This window comes from Rhinatrema bivittatum, chromosome 4 (genome assembly GCF_901001135.1).
Source record: "Rhinatrema bivittatum chromosome 4, aRhiBiv1.1, whole genome shotgun sequence".
Lineage (NCBI taxonomy): Eukaryota > Metazoa > Chordata > Amphibia > Gymnophiona > Rhinatrematidae > Rhinatrema > Rhinatrema bivittatum.
The window spans coordinates 410,782,333-410,806,825 of record NC_042618.1 but is presented as its reverse complement, the minus strand read 5'-3'; the positions used below and the strand labels follow the sequence as shown (position 1 = coordinate 410,806,825).

The following is a 24,493-nucleotide window of genomic DNA, read 5'->3' as shown; positions in this document are numbered from 1 at the left end:
AATTTGTTTTTTTTTTTATCCCCATTTCCTTTCATTTTGGAAATGAAAATAACCCCAGTCCCCACCAACATTTTAAAATTGAAGCATCCCTCTTTCTCCCAGGGGCCTTTCCCATACCCCCACTCGCTCTCCCAGTCACTTTCCTGCCACACCTGTCTGCTTTCAAAATGGTGCTGGGAAAATCACTGCCTTTCATTGCATTAGAAAATGAGTGTACATCCCTAGAAATTTTAAGATAACCTTTGCAGAGGCTCAAGTCTACAGTACCATGATGTAGTCCATTATTATCCTCCAACCTCTGGCAGTAACAAATGAATTCTGACTTAACCTGAAAGTGCAAGAATACATTTTCAACTGGGGGGATCGTGGTCCAGCTTTAGACTATTGACAACCTTGTTCTGTACCAAACACAAAAAAAACTGTGAGGTGGAGCTCACTACAAAGGCAGAGAGAGAGCCTGTAGACTTTGCTTAATTCTCATGTGCTTGATACAGAACATTCCTACCAGCTGGTTTCAAGACAGGCTGAGCCAATCCTGGTTTGTCCTATTGCATTTCTATGAGAAATTCAAACTATAAGTCCACAGATGTAATGGAGATAAAACCGGGACTGACTCAGTCTGTTTGTGATGATGTGGAGTCTTCTTGTAACTTGAGGTCCCAACCTCTACCCAGAGCTGTAGCCAGGCAACTTAGCACCTGTGGCCAAATGAAAATCTGCACCCTCCCACTGTACATAACACATGACGCCACGAGTTGGGAGATTTTGTTAAATGTTTGTACAGTAATGCTCATAGCCAGTGCAAGGGTATTAGAGGCCCTAGGAAAACTTTATAACCTTGCACCCCCCCCCCCCCCCCATCACACCCTTCTCACATACAATTCAAAATTATGAATTTATAATAAAGATTTTACATGAAAAAGAACATTCAAAGCACAGTTTGCTGAGGTAAAAATATCACTTACAATATGTATATTATATTTACATGCACTGCTGAGGTGCCAACCAGAAAACCCTGCAAAAAAGCAAGAGATGTATGGAATCTAGATGGTATTAGGCCTACTGTAATGCATCTTGGGCGTGGGCATGACCCTCAGAGAGCCACGAGAAAAAAGAATTTCTATATAAAAATAGAACTAACTGCCAGCACTCAAACAGCAACAACCCTACCTATGAAAGTAAGTACCTCAAATATTGCACCAGGCCTAAAATTGTAATACAGCCTCTATTAGGAAAACAGAACAAGCCGAGCTGCTATAGATCCATACATAGAAACTAGAGACTAATGGAATAACTCACTTCGGTCACACATGCAAAACACAGACAGATCCTCAAATACAGAATAAAGTGACCATACAGTAAAAATAGAAATGTACAGACAAAAACTAAACTGTAAACTGCAACAAGCCAAATTCTGTATGCACTGCAACAATGTAAAAAACAGAAACATTACCATTCCTCATAAAACAAAATTAGTAAAACCATACCAATAAAAAATAATTCAAAACAATTAGGGGTAGATTTTAAGAGGTACGCTCGATTTTATAGCAGGCGCGCGCATGTTATAAAATCGGGGGTTGGCACACGCAAGGGGGTGCACAATTGTGCACTTTGCGCACGCCGAGCCCGCACCGAGTCACGCTGCCTTCCCCTGTTCCCCACCCTTCCCCTACCTCCCCCGCCCTTTCCCCTCTACCTTTTTCTTTTTTTTGTTGTTGTTGAAAAACTTACTTCAGCCCCTGGACCGCCCCACCGTGGGTGGGGCGGTCCAGGGGCGGAGCAGGGGTCCATGCCCCTGCTCCGCCCCTGGACCGCCCCACCCCACCCCTTTTTGCAAGCCCCGGGACTTACACGCGTCCTGGGGCTTTACGCGTGTTGCCGGGCCTTTTGAAAATAGGCCCGGCTCGCATATGACCAGTTACGCGCGTAAATCCTTTTGAAAATCCAGCCCTTAATGAACAGAATAACATTCAATAATTTAAAACTCATGTAAAAATCTTCCAAACATCAACAAAATATTTCAAAACAGACACATCAAATAACTCCCAACAATTAAAATAAGGATTTTAAAAAATTCCCCATTATCCATACCTTGGAACTTTTGATTTCCAGATGCTCTGAAATTGTCATGGATTAGCAGGCAAACAGTAACTGGGGTAGTTGTGCACATACATGCTCCCTCTCATACACACACACATGCTCTCTCTCACTTTCCTATACACAAGCAAACATGCTCTCTCACTCTTCCACATATATGCTCTTTCACTTTCCCACACACATGTACACATACTCTCACTGTGCCACACACAAGCACACGTTCTCTCTCTCTCTCCCACACACAAACACACACACAAACACACATGCTCTCTCACTCTCTCACACACATGCCACATGCTCTCTCTCACTTTCCCGCACACATGCTCACTCTCACTCTCCTGCACACATGCGCTCTCTCTCCCTTACTTCATCACTGATGTAGCAGGCAGCAGCAATCTCCTTCAGCCCCCATGGCCAAGCGAATGACTTCTAGAGATGTGTATCGTACTGGTTTCGTTTTCGTAGAACCGCGGGAAATTTTGTTTCCCGCGGTTCTGACCATTTTTTTTTTCGGCTGTCCTGATCTGAAAAAAAAAACAAAAAACCAGCCCGATACTTCAGGTTTAATTATTTACAATCCCCCACCCTCCCGACCCCCTCAAAACTTGCCCAAAGTCCCTGGTGGTCCAGCGGGGGTCCCGGGAGCGATCTCCCGCTCTCGGGCCATCGGCTGACAGCAATCAAAATGGCACCAGTGGCCCTTTGCCCTTACCATGTGACAGGGACTATCGGTGCCATTGGCCAGCCCCTGTCACATGGTAGGAGCAATGGACAGCCAGTGCCCTTCCATGTGACAGGGGCCGGCCAATGGCACCGATAGCCCCTGTCACATGGTAAGGGCAAAGAGCCATCGGTGCCATTTCGATTAGTGGCAGCCGACGGCCCAAGAGGGGGACATCGCTCCCGGGACCCCCGCTGGACCATTAGGGACTTTAGGTAAGTTTTGGGGGGGTTGGGAGGGTGAGGGATTGTAAATAATTAGATCTGAAGGGTTGGGATGGGTTTGGGATTTTTTTTTTCTGTGTGCTCTTTCTCCCCCCCCCCCCCCCCCCCCCAAAACGATAAGAAAACCCCACGAAATTTCATGGGGTTTTCCTATCATTTTCGGGGACACCGATACATGACGAATTAGGAAATATCGTATGATATTTTAATTCATCAAAAAAAACGATGCACATCCCTAATGACTTCCAGCCACGGGGCTAAGCCAGCTCTAGCATTGGACTACTTCCGGCAGGGGCACTCCTCCTTCTTTGGAGCAGTGCAGCTCCGCCGAAATTGTAGGCGTGGTAAGCGCTGCCTTAGTACATGGCAAAGCAGCGCGGCCCCACCAGAATCAGCAGCGTTGCCAGTGGGCTGCGCTGCTTTTCACTTACTAAGGCCATGCTTACCACGCTGTCAATTTCAATGGGGGCTGCATTGCTTTCTTTAGCTAAGGACCCGTCAACGGTAGGCTGCACTGCTCTCGTTGGTGCCTTTTGATACCGGGACCTATGGCAATGGCCATAGGCACGCTACGGCTTTGCCTCTACCCAAGATGATGATACCTATTAGGAGGCGCAGGTGGCTGCCTAGGTCAGAGGGCAGCAAAAACACTCCTGATAGCCTCTACTGCTGCTGCCCCTCTTCCCTACTCACTCTGCCTCATCTTGCTCTTCCAAGTGCCTGCTGTCACTCCAGGCCTCATTGCTATCCAGGCCCACATATAGACATAGGCTACTGCCTAGGGCACAAGATTTTGAAGGTGCCAAATATGTGGACCAAAGATGAGCCTGCTCCTGCCTGCTTTTGATTTGTCTGCCTTTGCTGCTCTAAGGACTTGATTGTTCGTGTTGTTTTCATCACTGAATTTCCCAAGTTCACTCTTGGTCTCCCATTTCATAAAACAGATGCAAGAGTCAAAGAGAGACAGCTGACCTCAAGATTTTGTTTAGACAAGTCTGTTCCTTTTGGTCTCCGAGAAGTGAAAATATTGTTCTAGCCTGGATATGATTTCCTGACCTGAGAAGGGCTCCCTATAGCCCCTAGTGCAGCCTCAGAGTATACTGCAAATGACAGTGTTTCATAAATGTTGTGAAGACCCACAGCCAGGAGTATCACTTGTCAGTAATGCCTAATGGTCAGTTATAGCAATAAGATGCCATACATGCAGATTTAGGAGAGGTTCTGAACCATGACGAGGCTGGGGCAGGACCCCCAGTGGTTTCCTCTCCTTCTCCCCTCCCCTGTCTACAGTGGTTCTCTGCTTTTCATTAACGATCAATGTTGCCTCACCAAGGAAGTCTTACAAAGAAGTGGTGCTCCAAGATGAATATGTCACCATGGAACATCTCCTTTTCAGGCGTAAAGGCCGCCGTTCACCCTCTTTATCAAGTTTTCATAAGGTTGGCTGTTTTGAGTGATGTATGTGTTTGTGCAGGGTTATGATGGAATAGGTTGAGGGCATAGAGGAAAGGCTCTGGCATCTTTTAAAATGGATCTGTAGTCTAGGAACCCAAATTGAACAAGTTATGTCTCAGTCAGGTTCCCGTCTGAACTTTTGCTTCCAGTTATTCCTTTTCCCATGCCAAGAAAGTGCTCCGCACACCTAGATCTACCACTAACTCAAAAAATGAGTTAGTTTACAATTTAAATCAAGGAAGGTAAACCATCTCACTAGTTAATGCATAGCAAATAGCAGGTGCTTATTATGCAGCATGTGTTTCATTTGTGTGACATTATGAGAGTAATTTTGGACAGTGTGTGTCTATTGGTCAGAGAGTCTCTATGCATGTGGGTATTTATAAAACCTGCCTATTACGAGATCACGAGGAAGACTCAAAAGCTCTCTTTCTAGTGCATTTTATTGCTTTCATTTATAGACCAAGATCAACTAAAGGTCTATGGTGAAGAACCAGGAAATAGTGGGCAGACTAGATGGGCCTTACTGTTGTCATCTGCTCTCAGATTCTCTCTTTCTGTTTCTCTGTTTTTAGTAAGCTGCAATGTATATCCCAGGCTGCATCTTTTGTATGCCTTCTTCCTATGTGTCTGCCTCCTTGCACATGGTACTTGTATGGTTTTGTGTCTATTGTATGGTGATGGCAAGAAGGGAAATCTTGAGGAACCTGACTCGGCGGGGGGAGGGGGTTAATTGGGGAAAGATCTTGATCTATCCAGCAGAGAATCCATTCTCCTGGGGGGAGGGGCTGCCCGAGAGCAGAGCAGAGGTCTGATCTGAAGTAAGATCTCTAACTCACAGAGCTGTGCCTCTGATGTTATATGCTAAAAAGTTAATGGCCAAATTTAAGGACTAGGCTAAAAATCCCTGCAATAAATTAAAAAATTGATATGTACAATGAATTTTGCATTCATGACGAATTTCTGGTTCAGGTAAACTCCCACAGTTTTTACCAGCACACAATATGAAAAATGTTGCACAAAAATATCACAAAGCAAGCATTTTCTTGTGCAAATTTGGATAACACATGTGTTGCATTTGATGTAAGCAAAAACATTTTTTTTTCAGTTGTCTACTATAAAACATGCAAAAAATAGTACTGCAGAAAGGACTTGTGCAATCCTTAAATCTGACTTCTAGCATGGATGTGAATGGAGACCGGAAACCTCTGTCAGGTGCTAATTCCCTTGGAGTCACTCTGATTTCTGATTACTGCAGGAGTAGTATCTGTGTTCTGTGTGCTTCTCCAGAGAAGGGGATGAGCTGTCACCACCTTTGCAGTGTCTGCATGCTGATAGCAGCCCCGTGTACCTGATCAGCAATCTGACTTGCTTTCACCTTGGGAACTGGGGTACGCTGGAAACTTTTACCTTGTTGCAAAGAGGCATCTGTACAACACAGCCACCAGAGACCAACCAGCACTTTCAGGATTAAAGAGTTCATTTCCTGACAGATTAAACCAAATTGCCAAGAACAACACTTCATCTCCCAACATGTCCAACAGACTCCAGGGGGATAAAAAATAAAAATACAAAAATTAATAACTGGAAACAAAAGGCTCACTTCCCTATACTTTAAAGAAAACTTTTCTCCAAAGTAAAATTTGGCTCCCTAACGATATGCAGGAATTAAAAACTGATCTTAAACTACTGCAGGACAATTTTTTTTTATGCAATGAATCCAAGAAAAAAAAAAATGCTTCCATGGAAAGCTCATGAGGGGTAAAACTGGTGGAGCTTCTTTGATTGTCTTATTCGTCTGGCTACAAGAAGTAGATAAAAGTCTTTGTTTTACCAGGGTTAGTTAGTTAGTTAGTTTGCTATGTGATAAATCAAGCAAAATTAACTAACTAACTAATTATGGAAAACAAAGGATTTTATCTACTTCTTATGGAAATGAAGTGTATTTATTGACTGGATGAAGTTGGAAGAGGTGTGAGAAGCTATAGTTTACTAATTTCTTATGGGATAACGGCAAGGCTCCTACGCATAGCAACTTCTGAAGTCCAAAGTACCTATTAACCCTTTGGGGCAGATTTTAAGAGGTACGCGTGGGTGTATATGTGTGCACGCTACCCGGTGCGCACACATGTATGCCCGATTTTATGCGCGCACATTATAAAATCGGGGGTTGGCGTACGCAAGGCGGTGCACAATTGTGCACCTTGCGCGCGCTGAGCGCGGGCCGAGCCCACACCAAGCTGCGCTGCCTTCCCCCATTCCCTACCCCCCACCCCACCTTCCCTTCCCTCCCCTGCCCTTTCTCCCCTACCTTTTTCTTTTTTTAACTCCTATTTTAAAACTTACTTCAGTCCTGGGGCTGAAGTAAGTTGAGCGTGCTGGCCAACTACCGACGCGCGATCCCCGGCACAGCGGCAAATGGCCGCTGTGTCGGAGGCCTCTGACCCCACCCCCAGACTGGACCGCCCCGCCCCTGGACCGCCCCGCCCCTGGACCTCCCCGCCCCTGGACCGCCCCTTTAGTAAAGCCCCGGGACTTAGACGTGTCCCAGGGCTTTACACGCGTCACCGGGCCTTTTGAAAATAGGCCTGGCATACGTAAGGTGATTTACACGCATAGAGCTTTTAAAAAAATCCAGCCCTTTGTGATGCATCTGATGACATGGACCCTAGACTTCAAAAGCTAATGCCCCAATAAATCTGTTAGTCTACAAGGTGAGATCAGCCTCTGTATTATTTTTATTAACACTTTGGGTATTTTTATCATGAGCACATTAGTTGGTGTACCTAGCCAGGATCTGCATCTATTTTCACTGTAACATCTGGATGAGTTTAATAGGGACATCCTCCCATGAGAAGTTGGTGCAATATCCTAACACCGCTCAAAACAAACATTTTGTCCTTGGCGAGGTCTCTCCTGGAGTACTGTGTTCAGTTCTGGAACCCTTATCTCAAAAGGTATAGCGAGAGACAGGATGGAGTCGGTCCAGAGAAGGGCTACCAAAATGGTGTGGAATCAGTGTCAGAAAACCTATGACGAAAGACTGAAGGATATGAATATGTATACCTTGGAAGAGAAAAAGTGCAGGGGAGATATGATACAGACCTTCAGACACTTGAAAGGTTTTAATGATGTACAAACATTAAACCTTTTCCATTGGAAAGAAATGGGTAGAACTAGGGGTCATGAAATGAAACTCCAGGGAGGATGACTCAGAAGCAATGTCAGAAAATATTTCTTCATGGAGAGGGTGGTGGATGCCTGAATGCTCTTCCGGAGGAGGAGGTGAAAACCAAAACAGTGAAAGAATTCTAAGGGGCATTGGATAGATAGTATGGATCCCTGTGAGAAGATAATTTTAGGCAGCTTAGCTAGATCCCCGGAAGACTTTGTGATGTGAAGAGAGCTATTGATCATAACAGGCACCAATGAAACAGGAGAGTTAGGGCATCCCAACAGAGAGGTTCCAATAAAAACAAACATAAGAACATGCCATACTGGGTCAGACCAAGGGTCCATCAAGCCCAGCATCCTGTTTCCAACAGTGGCCAATCCAGGCCATAAGAACCTGGCAAGTACCCAAAAACGTTGTTCATGTGCCTATAAGTAAAATAATCACCTGAGTAAAGAATTCCAAATTATCCCTATCAACTGAAAAGCAGGTTGCTAATACAAACAAAAAACACATTTTGAAATGTCTGTATGCCAATGCCAGAAGTCTAAGAAGTAAGATGGGAGAATTAGAGTGTATAGCAGTAAATGATGAGATAGACATAATTGGCATTTCAGAGATATGGTGGAATGAGGATAACCAATGGAACAGTGCTATATCAGAGTACAAATAATATTGCAATGATAGGGAGGATCAGCTTGGTGAGAGTGTGGCACTTTATGTCCGGGAGGGTATAGAGTCCAATAGGATGAAGATCATACAAGAGACTAAATGCTCAGTAGAATCTATATGGGTAGAAATCCCATGAGTGTTGGGTAAGATTATAGTGATAGGAGTATACTACCATCCACCTGGCCAAAATGGTCAGACAGATGATGAAATGCTAAGACAAATCAGGGAAGCAAACCAATTTGGCAGTGCAGTAATAATGGGAGATTTCAATTACCAAAAGTACAGAAGCACCTTGCACATAGGTAATCCACAAAGTCAAAAGTGCAAGTAAATAGATCAAAGTCCCATTCACTTAATATAACATTTTATTGATCATGAATAAAGTTCATAGATTATTTAATACGGCGACTCCAAACAATAGTGATAAACATGAAGTTTTCTATGTCCCCCGACACGGTCCCGTGTTTCGCGGAAGCTGCATCGGGAGGGACCCAAAGGAATCATTCATATCTAAAAATGTAATATAGCATAGTATAAGAAACGGAACACACACTGCCAACCGAGTAATATCTTTAAAGTACACATACCCATTCCATTCTTCTCAGGAGCGCACTCCCCCTCTGATCTGACAGCCATTTAAAGAAAAGGCGCGAAGACTAAGTCTCGCGGGATTCAACAATCAGCCAGCACCTGTCAATAAAGACTGCCGAAAGCGATTAATAGAATAGGTGCCATTCAATATCTTTATTGAGGCCAGAAGGGGCTACTGTATTTAAAGTGTGGATCCATCGCTGCTCCTTCCGACCCAGCGCACCGGAGAAGTCTCCTCCCCGTGAGGGGGGCGAGACCACCTCTAATACGGAGTACGAGAGCGAGTCAATGGAGTGTTCAGCTTGGAGCCAGTGGGACACCAGGGGTTCATCGATTCTGGAGGATCTTATATTCGAACAATGTTCAATGACCCGTGTCTTTATCATTCGGGATGTTTTTCCAACGTAGTTGCCCCTGTCCATTGCTATACGTTGGAAAAACATCCCGAATGATAAAGACACGGGTCATTGAACATTGTTCGAATATAAGATCCTCCAGAATCGATGAACCCCTGGTGTCCCACTGGCTCCAAGCTGAACACTCCATTGACTCGCTCTCGTACTCCGTATTAGAGGTGGTCTCGCCCCCCTCACGGGGAGGAGACTTCTCCGGTGCGCTGGGTCGGAAGGAGCAGCGATGGATCCACACTTTAAATACAGTAGCCCCTTCTGGCCTCAATAAAGATATTGAATGGCACCTATTCTATTAATCGCTTTCGGCAGTCTTTATTGACAGGTGCTGGCTGATTGTTGAATCCCGCGAGACTTAGTCTTCGCGCCTTTTCTTTAAATGGCTGTCAGATCAGAGGGGGAGTGCGCTCCTGAGAAGAATGGAATGGGTATGTGTACTTTAAAGATATTACTCGGTTGGCAGTGTGTGTTCCGTTTCTTATACTATGCTATATTACATTTTTAGATATGAATGATTCCTTTGGGTCCCTCCCGATGCAGCTTCCGCGAAACACGGGACCGTGTCGGGGGACATAGAAAACTTCATGTTTATCACTATTGTTTGGAGTCGCCGTATTAAATAATCTATGAACTTTATTCATGATCAATAAAATGTTATATTAAGTGAATGGGACTTTGATCTATTTACTTGCACTTTTGACTTTGTAGATTTCAATTACCCCAATATTGACTGGGTAAATGTAACATCAGGACATGCTAGAGACATAAAGTTCCTGGATGGAATAAATGACTGCTTCATGGAGCAATTGGTTCAGGAACCAACGAGAGAGGGAGCTATTTTAGATTTAATTCTTAGTGGAACGCAGGATTTGGTGAGAGAGGTAAGTAACGGTGATGGGACTACTTGGCAACAGTGATCATAACATGATCAAATTTGAACTAATAACTGGAAGGGGGACAATATGTAAATCTGCAAATTTAACACTAAATTTTCAAAAGGAAAACGTTGATAAAATTAGGAAAATAGACAAAACTGAAAGATGCAGCTGCAAAGGTTAAAAGTGTACAACAGGTGTGGACATTGTTTAAAAATACAATTTTAGAAGTGCAGTCCAGCTGTATTCCATGCATTAAGAAAGGTGGAATGAAGGCAAAATTATAATCAGCATGGTTAAAAGGTGAGGTGAAAGAGGCTATTTTAGCCAAAAAAAATCCTTCAAAAATTTGAAGAAGGATCCATCTGAAGAAAATAGGAAAAAGTTTAAGAATTGTCAAGTTAAGTATAAAACATTGATAAGGCAGGCTAAGAAAGAATTTGAAATGAAGTTAGCCATAGAGGCAAAAACTCAAAATAAAAACTTTTTTTTTAATTTAAAATTTTTATTGAGCACAGTATTGTTATACATTGTTGTGCTTTTGCATACAATCAAAATCTTGTACATGTGATGGAACAGATAACATCAAGATATAAACTACGAAGGTAACCCATTTCCAACATGTAACAAATACAACTGTATAAATGTAAATAGTGACCCCCTTCCCTATTCTCTCAAATCATTAGACGCTCTTATTATTGACTATCATAATAGGCATCATTGTGTGGTGATATATACCATTGTCACTCTGCCTTATATTTAATCATAGGTCAGTCCATGAAATGTTGACGATCCTTTTTTTGTATATATTTCTTTTGTGCTTCTAACACCCGTGTATTAAAATAAAATATTGTCATAGATATTTTATCTCCAAAGAATTAACATGTATTCTAAAATTAGTATGTATAATTCACAAAACTTATCTTGATATCTCCATTGATCTTGGTGCAGTGTTTTATTTTTCTTTTTTCTTTACAACCCATTCACCACCATGCCACTGCTGCTCCACATCCTTCCACCTATACAATTCTAGGGAGGGGAAGGATAAAGTTAGTGTGTGGTACATGCAGACTTTAGTCAGCATTTTTATAGCAAAGATATGCATATAAGTAATTGGCCTAGGACCTTGCATGAAATTACACCACCTCTTCGAAGGGTGTTGCTTATGTGAGTTAATTTAGGAGCATATTTTTTTTAAATAAAAAAGGTATGTGTGCATAAGTGCCAACTCCGCCCACAGGACCTGCTCCCTGTGGTTCACGTAAAAGTCGGCCCATAATGAGGTTGTGTACATACTTTTACATGCACAGAGCTCGGGGCTATGTTATAATTGCCATTTACAGGCTTGAAATGAGCTAAACGATTGAAAATTCTGCTCCTTCCCCAGTGTGCAATCAGCGTGGGGGGGGGGGGGGCACTTTCACTACTTGCTTTTATCCAAACCTTCCCTTCAATATATTGGAGTCTCAGTGTTGATCAAGTTGTTACAGCTCCCTGTAAACAATGAAATTCTGTTGCCAGGTGCTTTCTCTCTCTCTCCCCGCTCAGACATTGCACTCTAATCACCACAATTTGGCAATTTGACTTGATCCAAAGCCAAGCCTTAGAAAAGAAGGCTGGAATTTGGGACCTGGCTTCGATACAGCAGTGCCTCTTAACCGAAGCTTTAAGCAACTTGCTAAGCATCTATTAAAAGGTTTTTAAACTGCACGAAGACTTTGGTGAGAGAATCCCCTGTATTTCCGCTTTTAATGTGCTTCCCCAGGGCTGGAGTAGCTTATGCAAACTCGCAAAGTCAGAAATGTCAGGGGACAAACCCCTTGACATCCAAGCTTTCTGAGATGAATGTAATCGTCGTCTTAGCCCTGCCGTACAAGTTGACATCATTTCCTCACCCATCTGAAAGCAAAATCGGTTTCCGACCAGCAGGAGGCAGTATAGACCCTCTCATGTAAGGTTTCAGCAGCAAGCGGCTCGTGCTGGGAAGAAGGACCTCTTCTTCTCCCCATGAAGCTGTTTTCCCTGCAGATCTGCAAGGCATTGTCGGCAGGCGAGCAGCGGGGGAATACAATGTCCGATCTGGCTTGTGTCACCGCTCAAATGAACATTCTTGCGCATCAGTCCAGCCTCGCCCTGGCTAATTCATGCTGATTAAAATCATTTGGATTGGCATTTGCAAACGTACAGAATTAACTCCTTCAGGAATCTAATGCCTCACTTGCTCTAGTTTCGCAAGGCACTTACGGCTGGCAGCAGCCTGTTGAAGGGAGTGAGCGCTGCTCTAGAACTCATGAATTGCTTGAATTAATGAACAGGAGGGCATATTATATTATTCTTAGGTCTGTAAGTCCTCATAGAGCCTCGTTGCCTTTCCGGGTCTCTCTATCGGGGGGGGGGGGGGGGGGGGATGTTTCTTTAATCGAGGGCTATGAAAGGGCAGCCCGAACGGCAACTGTAGGAGAGGCGGGGCCTGCCTTTCTTTCGCTGGAACAATGCGCCTTTGATGTTGCGATCCGTGCCCTTACAGTGAGCACCAGCCGAGAAAAGTCTCTCCAGCCCCGTTGCCCCACGGTGAGTGGATGGTATGTTAATGGGCTGCCCGCCCTCCCGCGTTTTCATGTGTCACCCCTTAAAGGGTTTGTCCTGTAGTCTAGCCCAGCGGTTTCTCCAGAACTCGCAGAGCCAGATCCGAGCGCAGGTGGGCGATGAAAATGGAGCTTGAATGGTTATATGGGGGGGGGGGGGGGGGGCGGGGGGGGGGGGACTTGCAGGCAGATCCCCGCTGGGACTGTGCCAACAACCTGAATCATGGAGCAGCCGTGACAGGAATCCGGATCGGTGAGAGGGTGCAGGAGACGTGAGAAATCGAATGTTGCAAGAATTGATGGAGGGATGCGCTTTATATAGAAGAGAGATTTTGTATGTCTGAGTATCTCAGAGTAGGTTTGAATTCTACGTACAGTATTTTACACCATATATGAAAGGTTAAGTATCTACTAATACCATACAGCATATACTTGGGTAGGACTGTAATTAGGGGGGGGGGGATTTTCAAAAATAGTCGGGATATAGGTGCAGAAGATAATAATTATGGGGGCGAGTAATAAACCTCTCGCTAAAACTTGAGTTAAATCTCAGCACTAGTTTTACCTAATGTGTTTGTTAAAAACAGGGGTCTCCATGGAATGCAAATTGGACACGTGTAAAAAAAAAAAAAAACCACACTAAATGAAAAAAAAATGCTAAAATCTGAGTTAACCTGAAAAATCTGTGCTAATGCAAAAAAGTGCTTTAAAATAGGACTAAGGAGGTAGGTATTTGAAGGTGGAAGGAGTGTGACCAAAATGACCATGCAGGTAAGATTAGCACTGGGCATCCCAACTTGGGCAAAATCTCCCATGCAAGGCCATTTGGCAAGACATGCCAAGTGAAATCAAAGAGTAAGTTCTCCAGGACAGGACACCTACAGCAGAAGAGTACGCACTTTGGTTCTGTGCATCCCTAATGGCTGTAGTTCCCCGTTCCAGAGAGCTTACCTTTTAATTTCACTTGGCATGCCTTGCCCAAATGGCCTTGCATGCGAAATTGTGCCCAAGTTGGGATTCCCAGTGCCAGTCTTACATGCAAGGCCATATTAGTCACAACCCTTCCAACTTAACAAAACAAACTTCAAGCACTTACCTCCTTACTCCTGTGTTTTATTAACTCTTTGGCCTGGGGTGCAGTAAAAGTTAACTCACATTTCTGGTGGCCATGCTATTCTATTACTGTGCTCATGTGGTAGTGTCTAGCTGTTTCTACCCCATGGGCCCAGCAATAGTATTAACATGGCCACCAGAAATGTGAGTTAAGGTTTATTCCTGCTTTGACCCAGGAGTTAAAGTTCTAGTATTAAGAAAGTGTGCTTTAAGTTGTCTACCCTTTAACACAGCTCCCTGAATTGCTGAGGAATAGCTAATGCCTTCTTTTACACGGGATTTGCATGCACCCTCACTAAGAATACCGCAGGTTTCTTAGTGCAGGTTATTTTCTGTGCTAAAACCCATATTACATACCTGAGTAAGGGTAGCACTGACAAACCTGTGCTAAAAACATGAGTAAAAACCTATGGTGGGCTCAGCACAGATTGTTACATTGGTCCCTATGGGGTAGATTTTATAATTTTGTGCGAGCGCATACTTTTGTTCGCGCACCAGGCGCGAAAAAAAGTACGCTGGATTTTATAAGATACGCGCGTATCTTATAAAATCCGGGGTCGGCGCGCGCAAGGGGGTGCATATTTGTGCAACCTGTGTGCGCCAAGCCCAGTGCGCGCTGCCTGTTCCCTCTGAGGCCGCTCCAAAATCGGAGCGCCCTCGGAGGGAACTTTCCTTCCACCTCCCCTCACCATCCCCTCCCTAACCCACCCCGGCCCTATCTAAACCCCCCCCCCACCTTTGTTGGCAGATTTACACCGCGGGAAGCAGGCGTAAATCTGCACGCGCCAGTGGGCTGCTGGTGCGCCGTCACCCGACCCAGGGGCTGGTCCGGAGGCCTCGACCATGCCCCCGGGCCCGCCCCCGAAATGCCACGTCACTCACGGCATGCCCCCCCGACACTCCATGCAAGCCCCGGGACTTACGTGCATCCCGAGGCTTGCGTGCGCCACCGAGCCTATGCAAAAAAGGCTCTGCGCGCGCAGGGGGGGGGTTTGGGGTAGGTTTTTGGGGGGTACGCGCGTATCGTACGCACGTACCCCTTTGAAAATCTTCCCCTATGTGAGCAAGTTCATAGCACCCATAAATTTGGCTGAATAGAAAAGCAGGGTCCTGAGGGGCATCATTATGTATCTACATGTATACATTTAATTTTCAAAAATTACACATGTAACACGCCATCTTTTGCAAACAGGTTAAGTTATATGCATAACAACTGGATATTCAAACCCCGTTTATGTGGTACCTTGATTTTTGAAAGTCACTTTAGTTCTGTATATGCTTTAAAGTACATTTGCAGTGTGGTACACCACTGACAAGGTTCCCAATGGCACATAGGTTAGCTCCTGTATATTTAATACATATAAACACACACAAACTATTTTGATCTTTTGCAGTTTGCAAATTTTTTCGCAAAACTGTCTCTTCAAAGCCCTCGTGCATGGCAAAACCTGACAGTCACAGCAGGTTTTGATGCTATTGTGGCATTTTAAACAAAACAAAGCAAAAAATAAAAGAGAGAGCAGATTTCTCCCACGACCCCAGATGAATTGGCAGGATTCCCACTCAAGCGAACCAAGCACAAATTCACCCTGTTCACTCCTGTGGCAGTCTGGATATAGTCGCACAGTGCTACCCAGCATGTGGTATTGTAAAGCGCTGGTGGGCACTCAGTCAATCAGATTGCTCCGCTGGGTGTTGTAATCCTCCCCTTCGCCTGTATTTCTGGTATGGTCTCAATGCATCACTTTTAAAAAGACTATTTCTGAGCTGGAAAATATAAAAATCATCAGTGCTTTATAATAAGTTAATAAACGATGCTGTCGATGAGTCTGACCATTCACGGCCATCCCTGGTATGGATCATAGGAATGTGCTGGTGTTTGATAGCAGGGAAATATGAAAGACATTTGTTGTTTTTATTTTGTGTCATTTCCAATCTGAAATAACACAAAAAGAAATCCAACAAATTGCCATTTTGTTTCTGTTGTTCTATCCAAATGAGCTTAACATGCACTGAAACCATTTAGTGCCTGTTAAAACAGCAGAAAAAAAAACCCCAAAAAGGAAAGGAAAAAAATGAAACAAATACAGAATGAAACAAAAGATTTGTTTTCCCCATTGCAAGCTGAGCATGGCCATGGTAGTCTGAAACTGTAACTTGCACAGGTGGACTTTAGCCAGCATTTTCAAAGCAAACTTCTGTGTATAAATGCATGGGTCACTGGCCAGGTACACAGACAGATTAACCGCCTTTTCGGAGGGAGTAACTTTCATGAGTTCATTTTATGCCCATACTTTTAAAAATCAAAAGATACCCACGTGTTCCAACTCCGCCTCTCTGCAATTCATGTGAAAGTGCATGCATACATTTTCTTGCTTACAGAGAGCCCAGGTCTATTTTATAAGAGCTCTTACAGCTCTGAAAATCAGTCCCTTTCTTTATGGGGAAGAAATAGAGGTAACTAATGTGAGTGGTAAGGAGGGAAGAAAACCCATGTAAGAAGTCTGAGTATCCATAGACTGGATACATGGGTACAAAGTATTTCTCAGATTAGAAATCAAATTCCCACTGACACAGTGGTACTGACTGAGTGAGCTCTAGCCCCATCCACCATTGATTCTTCCCCTCCAGTGAGGACAGCTCTCACTGTGCAGAGTGAATATTTCCTTTCAGGAGCATTTGTTGTGGTTCTCTATCAGTTGAGTGCCAAATTTATTTTTCAGGGCATTATTGGGCATGGGAGTGTTGGACGTGTTTGTTTTCAGCCTAGTAAATACTTCAGAGTACAGAAACCAAGACTGATAAAGTCAGTGAAATAACACAGTCAACTAGTAATGCTACTTTCATTTCATTTATTCAAACTTTACATACCAATCATTCAAAAAACATCTAGGAGAGTGACAATAAAACCATAATAATATCCTCTGCGCTGATTATCTCTGACCCGTATTCAAATGGCTTTTTTCTAAAACAGAGGGAAAGAGGAAAGATTAAGGTGTTTGACTTCAGTGTATCCAAGGAAAATTAAATGGTTTAGAAATTAAACCAACACCAATGAGTCTCTGGCCCTGAATCCTCCAAGTGCAGTCTTTATGTTAAACTTTCAAATGGGAGCCTTATATTTGTAATAATGAACATTATAACAGGAAATGTCCAACTGTTAATGCTTTGCTGGTTCAAGGGTCAAAGACGTTCCCTTGGGTATTCGGCTTCTCCCATCTTGGCATTAACTGCCAAGAAATGCCTTCTTCCTCGCCTATCACTCATCATTACACCAACAGAATAAGTTCTAATGCGTGAGTGCAATGCAGCAAATCTGGGGAAAGTCACTAGCAGTGGCACAGAAGGACCTTGGAGAGAACACAGGGAGCGAAAACAGTTTGGTCACTGAGACATTCAAACCCTTTGTACAAAGAACATTAGAGGGAGGTTTTCTTTGTTTAATTACATGCTGAAATGTTGTGTGGGTTTGCATAGACTCCTCAAGAGACTGATTTGTTGCACCCCCCTACATTTTTTTTTCTACTTGTGACTGAGGGAAGCAGTCATTACCCCTAGATTAGGCATTCCACATCTGCTGTGTGACATACATGGCGCTGATTAGAGGTTTCTCTTGTCTTTAGCTTGCATTTATTACATGCAGTTTCGAGATCTTGGGGAAAGAGGAGGAGGGAAGTGGCCTGTGTTCCAATACAATAGTGCATCTTTTCCATTCCAGTGCAGCCCCCTCTTCCTGTCTGTGACAGTGCGTGGGAAGCTCAGAAGGCTGCTTGTATGTATGTGTGTGCGTGTGCCTGGAGTGAAGGAGGGACATGATGGGGGAGATTTTGGGGGTTATGTTACTCCTGTTTTCTCTATCCATACACAGTTCTGACTTTGGAAAATGTGAGTTTGTATTTGGCAGTGAATGTGAGGATTCTGCCATACAATAAAGTAGAGAGGCCGTTCTTTGTTGAATGGAGGATCAGATGCTGGCTCTCAACACATACTATGTGTATTTTTTTTTTTTGCTAACCGATAGTTTAGTCAACAGAACTCAGCTATTGATTCTTCCATATTTCAGAAGAAGCAATGGGAACGGGACGTTCAGTGAATTACTAGGTGATACATTTAAGACAAATAGGAGAAAATATGTTTTTACTCAATGCATAATTAATCTGGAATTCGTTGCCAGAGGATGTGGTGAAAGTTTTTAGTGTAGCTGGCTTTAAAAAAGGTTTAGACAAGTTCCTGGAAGAAAAGTCCATAAGCAACTATTAAGGTGGATTTGGGGAAATCCACTGCTTATCCATGTCATAAGCAGCATGGAATCTATCAATCTTTTGGGATCCTGCCAGGTACTTGTGATCTGGACTGGCCACTGTTGGAAACAGGATGCTGGGCTTGATGGACCTTTGGTCTGACCCAGTATGGCAAATCTTATGTTCTTATGTACCTTACAGAAATGAAGGGAAGCAATTGATTTCCTTTATCAAAAGGTGCCATTGTCATTCTGGGTTTGATTTTATCCACTCGAGATTGACTCTGATGCTCAACATCTCTTTTCTTTCAGTAACATCAGCTTTTTGCTCTGTTCTCTGTAAGAATTCAGGTAAACATACTTTTAACTTTTCAAATATTTTACATAATTATATAGCAGCTGTTGGCAGATAAGAACTCTTTGCCCACCAAGTAGGCCTGGTTGTCCTTACCGACTATGACCCCATAGAATCTACTCACACTAGTCTTCTTCATTTGCCCTCTTTGGGGGTAATTTTGTAACACTGTACATAACCTAGCCGGCAAATAAGTTACATCAATTTTCAAAGTGGACTTGATCACAGAAGTTCACTTTAAAAATTATCCTGGCAGAACTACCTGCATACAATTCTATCGGCCATTTGGTGCATATATTTTTGCCAAGAGAATTAACATGCATAATTTTTAAAATATAAAAAGAGCACGGCCCAGTCCTGCCTAGTTTCCACCCTCTGTAATTGCTTCTCCCCTATGCATGTAAAAGTAACTGTATATGGTGTGTATGTGTATAAGGTTACACGCGTATCAGTTACACAATGTTCTGAAGGGCCATTTCTATGGATAAAGCCCTATATTACCAATTGAAATCCCTGTGAAAATGACCCTTCCTGTCATTGTTTTGGTTGCTACCACATCTACTGGTACTTAATAAATGACTGCAGGTATGTACAGATCTCCTTCACATACTCCTTTCTTCCAACTGCATATCACTTGTGTTTCTTCTTCTATAGAAAGTCTGCTATGGGGAACCAAGATGGCATCCACCCAGTGGGAGAGCTCTCAAAGCCCTCACGTCTTTCTTTCTTTTTCATTGTTTAACTTTTCCCCTAGAAATGGTGAAACAAAAGGGTTATCCATCTGAGCCTCTGATTCTCATTTCTGGTCTACTGGACATGTTTGTGACTGCTCTGGTGGTTCAACATTTATTTATTTATTTGGCCATTTTATATACTGTCGTTCCAAATAAAGATCACAATGGTTTACAACATGACGTACAAATATACATCGGCAATTAAGGTGACTTAATAAGGTCAAACAACACACACATTAAAGATTGACATGTGCTTGGGATAAGGTATTTAGATCAGAGGATAGGTTCTTGATGACATGGTCCTGGAGGGTGCAAGCTCTGGGGCAGATTTTCAAAGGGGTACGTGCGTACCCCCTGAAAACCTGCCCCAACCTCCCCCTGCGCGCGCCGAGTCTATGTTGAATAGGCTCGGCGGCACGCGCAAGCCCCGGGACGCACGTAAGCCCAGGGGCTTTGCTAGGGGGCATGCAGGGGGGGCGTGTCGTGGTGGTGTGTTATTCGGGGGCGGGGCTGAGGGCGTGGTTACGGCCTGGGGCGTTTCGGGGCGTGGCCGAGGCCTTCGACAATGCTCCTGGGCTGGGGAATCATGCGCCAGCTGGCGCGCGCGAGTTATGCCTGCCTCAGGCAGGTGTAACTTTTCTAACAAAGGTAGGGGGGGTTAGATAGGGCTGGTGGGGTGGGTTAGGGAGGGGAAGGTGCGAGGGGGTGGAAGGAAAGTTCTCTCCGAGGCCGCTCTGATTTCGAAGCGGCCCCGGAGGGAATGGAGGCAGGCTGCGCGGCTCGGCGCGCGCATGCTGCCGATTTTGGGCAGCCTTGCGCACGCTGACCCCGGATTTTAAAGGATATGCGTGGCTATGCGCGTATCTATTAAAATCCGGCGTACTTTTGTTTGCACCTGGTGCGCGAACAAAAGTACTCGTGGGCGTACTTTTATAAAATCTACCCCTCTGTGTGCAGGTGATTTTAAGTTAGGTTATAGGCATTCTGAAATAACCATGTTTTAAGGTCACGTTTGAATTTCTTTGTTTTTGGGGTCAGTCTTAGTTACTCAGGTAGAAAGTTCCATAGCATTGGGTCAGCTATTGAGAACATGCGGTCTCTTATTTTAGGATCTCTGTGTGGCCTGTAGGATTATAGAGCTACATCAACCAAAGCAGAGTTGTTAGAGTGTATTAATGTTAGGACTTTGTAGTTGATGCGGGCTTGTACATAATACATGCATATTGTGTTTCAAGCGTTTTTCCCTGCTGCTCTTCAAAAAATAAACCTGTTGGCATAAAGCTATGGACATGTATTGAACAGCCCTCTGGTTTGATATTGTTCATATTTAACCAGAACTGGACAGAGACTTGATTTTTTTTTTCTTGCTCATTAAAAATAGAAATGTTCCTTTTTTTTTGGGCGAAAAGACACATAGTTGCGGATATTTCTAAAGTTACCCAGTTTAAAAGGAGAAGATTTCGTGGCATGCACCAACAGGTGGTTTCTGTAGGCTGGTTATGTTTTTTACATTTCCCTGTAAATGTGTTTTCAAATAATAACCTTATCTTTTTTAGGTGAATAAATTCAAAGATTTCCTTAAGGATAAACCTCTTTCTGGCCTTTCCAAAACTCCGAGGATGGAGTCTGTATAGTCTTATTGGGTTATTAGGTTGTCGCTGAGATTTTTGGAGTTCTAACGATTAATATGATTAAGGAAAACATTTTTTTTCCCTATGATTTTATTTTTCCTGGTTGGTTTCCCATTTTTCTTAGGACTTGAATTTCATGCCATGTTCTTTTGTAATTTATTCCCTGTGTGTTTTTTATTTTCCTCTTTTGATAGTTTATTAATCATGATGAGACAAACGTTCCCTTTTATTTTCATTCATTTTGGATTTATGTGAATACTTTTCAATAAATAGAAAGCTAAATAAAAGAGAAGGCTTGTCAACTATTTGAATCCTATGCCATCTTTTCTTTCTTTTAGAGAATAGGTTTTGCATTACTTAAATCTTTCTGTGTAGGGTTTGTGCTGCAGGTCATGTGAGTTCTTGGGCTGTGGCGTGATTGATGCCACCCAACACGTGGGACTATGGGTTGGATCCATGCTGACAGCAGGCAGGCCCGCTACTGGCTTGGATAGGAGGAACTTCACTTATACCAGCCTCCTCCTCCACAGGTTGAGCCCTTGGGTTTTGAGGCCAGCAGGACTTAGACAAAGGTCAACAGCAGGAAGAATGATCTGCAAGTTGGGACAGGCAGCAGGCAGATGGTGACATAGTTCAAGCAGGGGTCAAGGCAGGTAGCAGTCAGGCAGAGTTGGGGTACAGGAAGAGGTCAAGGCACTAGGAATCAGTTCAAGAAGACACTGAAAGATGGAATGAGGACCAGAGGGAGAACGTCAGGGACTGATGCAGGAGAGACAGGAGTGAGGCTAGGAGGAGACAAGGCAGGGCTAGGACAGACACAAGAAAAGGAGCTAAGCCCAGAAGGGAACAGGATATGGCAAGAAGCAAGACAAGACAAGGGGCAAAGTGAGGCAAAGAATATAATCATAAGCAAAGAGCACTGCTAGGCAGGAGGACCTGTTGCTAAGGCAGCATCTTGCTGCAAAGCTGGCATTTTAAAGAGCCTGGGAGGTGATGTCATTGGAGGACACTGCAGTGAAGTTCCCACTGCGGGGCATGTAAGACAGTGACATGCGTACATGCACATGCCTAGAGAAAGGAGTGATGGCAGCTTCTGGGCAGCATGGTGGCATCCTGGTCTGAAGGCATCCCAGGATGAGTGTGGGCAGGCCATACTGTGGTGACCGCAGTTGGCCCAACATTACATTGTGCCATGTAGATAACCTTTCTTCTTAGCAGCCTTCAGAAATGGCCTATACAAGGACAATATTTCCTACTTTTTCCTACTGGTTCAATTCTCCTTATGCCCCTGAATATTAGTTACAGCAGGAGTCCCCAGACTTTTCAAGTGAAGAGGCATATACAACACTTCAAATGACTGAAAGGGTGAAGTGCAGGGGTCCCCTGGAAATCTGGCCATTTTGGTGATTTTGACATAGGCATCAGAATGGAGTGGGCCACAGGGACCATGACCCCACCAACTTTGACCAAGGCAAGCCAAATAAAAAAGCAGCTCGGGGTCAAGAGGGGAGGACTGCCTATCATACTTGCTGGGGTAAGAGGAGCCTCAGTGCCCCAAAGCTTTTCTTGAATCACGTGACCTTCCTGACGCTGAGGGCGGACCCAGAAACAGCCCTATATCATCGGGCTGTTATACTCTCCCTGTGGGTCGAGAGGGGAGGACTGCCTATCATACTTGCCGGGGTAAGAGGAGCCTCAGTGCCCCGAAGCTTTTCTTGAGTCACATGACCTTCCTGATGCTGAGGGCAGACCCGGAAACAGCCCTATATCATCGGGCTGTTATACTCTCCCTGTGGGTCGAGAGGGGAGGACTGCCTATCATACTTGCCGGGGTAAGAGGAGCCTCAGTGCCCCGAAGCTTTTCTTGAGTCACATGACCTTCCTGACACTGAGGGCGGACCCAGAAACAGCCCTATATCATTGGGCTGTTTGCGGCGTGCAGCCAACGCTGGCGCGCCACCAAAGCCGCACGTGCTTAAGGGGTGCACAGTTATTAGGCTTTGCCGAGAATCACAAGGAATGCAAGGAACTTTTCTTTCGATTTGATTAAAGGCTCTCCACCCTTAAAGACCCCACGTGAGGAAACAGGAGAGACGATCAACTCAGCTAAGTCCCCTTCTTTTTCCTTGGATTGTTTCTTTAATTATTATGCCTCACTCTGCCCAGAAACGAAGGGCGAGAGAGAGAGTTGTTACTGAAGGGGAACTAGTAGCTAGTCCGATATTGGGCCCTATGGATGCCCATATCAGGATTCCCATGATTCCGGGTGGATTGTCGCTTGAGGGAATGCAAGAATCCAATGCAAACCTTCGTGACCTTGAAATCTCTTTATCCCCAGATTGTAGAGTACCCCCCGAAAACCCTGCTACTTCAAGATCTGAATCTACAGAGAACACTATGTTATCCACGAGAAAATGTTATGACATAAAGGATCCTCTGGAAACACCTGAGGTTCCTGTAGCAGAAGAAACTAGGAATTCTAGTGGGTTAGAAGGGGCAGTTATGAGTGGGGAGTTATCTCAAGAATCTGTTTTTGAAAGTGAGAAATTTGAAATGATACCTATTGTGAGACCACAAACTTTTTCATTAGAGGTTATATGGGAAACGCTTGTTTTAGATAAAAATGTTTCTCTTCAATTAAAACCAATAGTTAATATGGAAAAGATAGAAATTAAAGTGAATAAAATAATCAGTGATGATAAAAAGGGAGACTTGGTAATTGGAAGGAATTCTCAAGAAATAAAAAAATTAAATAACCAAAATGGTTTAATAATGAAGGAAAATCAATTTTTGACGAGAAAAATGGAGAATTTGGAAAATCAATTAAGGAGTAACAATCTAAGGGGGTCATTTATCAAAATGCGATAAGGCGTTTTCGCATGCATTAAGGGCTTATCACATGCCATAGGCCTTTAACACATGCGATCGCACCATATCATATGGTGCGATGCAAATTCAGAAAATAGGAGGAGTTAGGAGTGGAGAGTGGGCTGGGTTAGCCAGTCTGCGAAGAGCTATCGCACAGCCATAACACCAATTTTAACTACACCTCTTTGGATTGCGTTAGGCTGTGTGATAGCTGCCGTGACCATGCGGTAAAGTTTCATCGCCATTTGTGATGTCTCCCGTAAGTCCTATTTCAGGTGAATTGATGGGTCCAGAGGAGAGAGAGAGTGAGAGAGAGAGAGACTGGCCATAATATCATGGCCCATAGGTAGGTATTTGTATCCCTATGGTAGGCCCACCTAGTAACTCGAGGTAGGGTTTAGGTAAGAGTGTAGGGGGTTAGGGGCCACTTTGACATTCTACGTGACACCTACGAACAGAACAGTGGTCTCTTGTGAAGATTTGCTGGCCTTTGGAGTGAGGAAACTCACTCCAAGATGAGATTTGGGCAAGGTTCTCTCAACCTAGCTTGATGTTACCCAGGTAGAGAGTCCATCAAGCTAGGTTGAGAGAACCTTGCCCAAATCTCATCTTGGAGTGAGTTTCCTCCAGGGGCTCTGATTCCTCCTCTAAGATGTCCGTGTCCCTGTAAGTGGGGCTTCTGGGTGGTGTATTCACTTCCCTGGGCCTAGCGGGGCCCGGAGCGTAGCGGTCTTCTGGTGAAGGCTGAGG

General features: G+C 44.1%; 1 protein-coding gene across 5 annotated transcripts in view; it reads left to right on the top strand.

The window, feature by feature from the left end:
- The window catches only part of PRRT3 (proline rich transmembrane protein 3), a 155,570-nt gene that overhangs the window by 57,673 nt on the left and 73,404 nt on the right, over positions 1 to 24,493 (top strand). The window contains exons 1-2 of one of the 5 annotated variants that reach the window (XM_029601185.1): positions 12,733 to 12,788; positions 18,468 to 18,506. The exons of 1 other annotated variant lie outside the window; for it this stretch is intronic. The gene's annotated coding sequence lies outside the window, so the exon portion shown is untranslated. Of the gene's footprint in view, positions 1 to 12,704; positions 12,789 to 18,467; positions 18,507 to 24,493 lie in introns of those variants that run through there. 3 more of the 5 variants (XM_029601187.1, XM_029601186.1, XM_029601191.1) reach the window with 3 other exon arrangements.